Raw genomic sequence first — 1,569 nt, forward strand, 5'->3', positions numbered from 1 at the left:
AGCGTCCCCGGCCTCCTGGCTGCTGGGGCTGGGGCTGCCTCTGGTCTTCCTCGTGGCAAGAATAAAGCTCCGCCGCCCGGAGTGGGCACCATGCGAGGCACGCGAGGAGGCCAGCAGGGCTGGGAGCGGGGGCTCGCTCGGCCTTTCCCTCTGGGCCTGCTGGTCCCTTACAGAGCAGAGCCTAGGCCCTCGTTGCGACCCGCCTGGCAGCAGGGAACAGCTGATCCCAGGCCCTTTCCCTGTCGCCGCTAATCCGCGCCCCCTCCACTAACCTGCGGATTTAGGGATGTGCCAGGACCAGGTCACGTTCCCGGGAATGGAAGCAGCGGGCCGGGGAGTCACTGCCAACTTTTCGTGGCATGACGGGCCCTACCGATTTCGGTTTGATGGTGCTGCAGCCATTGCACAGTGTCGGGGTGGGGGTGGGGGGGGACGGTGCTGTTGGAAATCTATTGGACACGGAATGATTCCCTATTTTCGAGAATAAACTGCACGCATGAAACTCCCACCGAGGAAAGGAGCCTCGCGGGGAGAGCGGGAAACAACCCAATAAAGTTCGGGATTTGTGGATGGAGAAGTGACAGGGACAGGCCGCAGAGACCCGTGCGGAGTGCCGCGCTCCCTCTGCCAGCAGCAGGCTGCACGGGGGCCCCCAGTAATCCCTGCTTTAGGCAGGGGGCAGGCACCAGGCTGCCGTTTGGCCAGTTTTTTAGGATTCCTTCTGTAGGTCATTATTGATAAGTTTTTCTCTTAATAAGCAGAGTCCCTACAAGGCCAGGGGAGCCGCGCCCGGCGAGGCGGGGCTGCGGGGCGCCCCTGCGCCGGCGGGGCTGCGGGCCGCCCCTGCGCTGCGCCAGTGGCTCCAACCCGCTCTTGCACTTGGCCTCCCCTCGTAACGCTCCAGGTCCACGTATTTTCGATTTGCTCCTTCTACAAACTGTTTAGAAATGACTAGTAGCGGATAAGTAAATTGCAAGTAAACCTAGTGAATTAGGATGATTCTCTATCAGTTTAATTTATGTTTTATAGTTAGTTTAGCCTTCTGATTTGATTGCCTTAGTAATGTGAATTGCCTACAGCTGCTGATGATACAGCTTTAATTCTGTTTTAAAGGTCATGTAAACATGTGCCTGTAGCAGAAGGAATGCAAATTCAATTCCCTTTTAATGCTTCCTCACATTCACTTCGCAGCCTTCACCTAGAAAATTAGCAGGATTTAATATAAAACTGTTTTAATGTTATGATTTCATTAGACTCCTCTTTCAATGCTCTCCTCTTCCTTTTTTCAGGCAAGGGGCCACGAAGTCTCCCTGTGCTTTGCGTTGCGTTGCTTACCACATGCAACACGCAGCACCAGTCACAGGCGAAAACGTTGGGGCTGAGATCAATAGACTTTTATACAGCTCCTTTTACCAATAAAGCTTCATTAACTTCATGTCGAGCTTTGCTTGGCTGTAGGGAAGCGACCTGCCCCTGGACCAAGAGAATCCAGCACATTCTTGCCACAAAGGAGACAGAAAGTGATGCAGGTGCACATTTGTTTCAGCTGGTTGTTTCTCTAATTTAAAA

General features: G+C 53.7%; 1 long non-coding RNA gene across 6 annotated transcripts in view; it reads left to right on the forward strand.

The window, feature by feature from the left end:
• Positions 1-1,569, forward strand: part of LOC112550824 — a 203,917-nt gene that overhangs the window by 3,530 nt on the left and 198,818 nt on the right. For 5 of the 6 annotated variants that reach the window (XR_003094852.1, XR_003094849.1, XR_003094853.1 and 2 more), the window contains exon 2: positions 1,290-1,529. This is a non-coding gene — a long non-coding RNA (uncharacterized LOC112550824). Of the gene's footprint in view, positions 1-836; positions 905-1,289; positions 1,530-1,569 lie in introns of those variants that run through there. The other variant, XR_003094850.1, reaches the window with a different exon arrangement.

The sequence above is a fragment of the Alligator sinensis genome, unplaced genomic scaffold, assembly GCF_000455745.1.
Source record: "Alligator sinensis unplaced genomic scaffold, ASM45574v1 scaffold666_1, whole genome shotgun sequence".
Lineage (NCBI taxonomy): Eukaryota > Metazoa > Chordata > Crocodylia > Alligatoridae > Alligator > Alligator sinensis.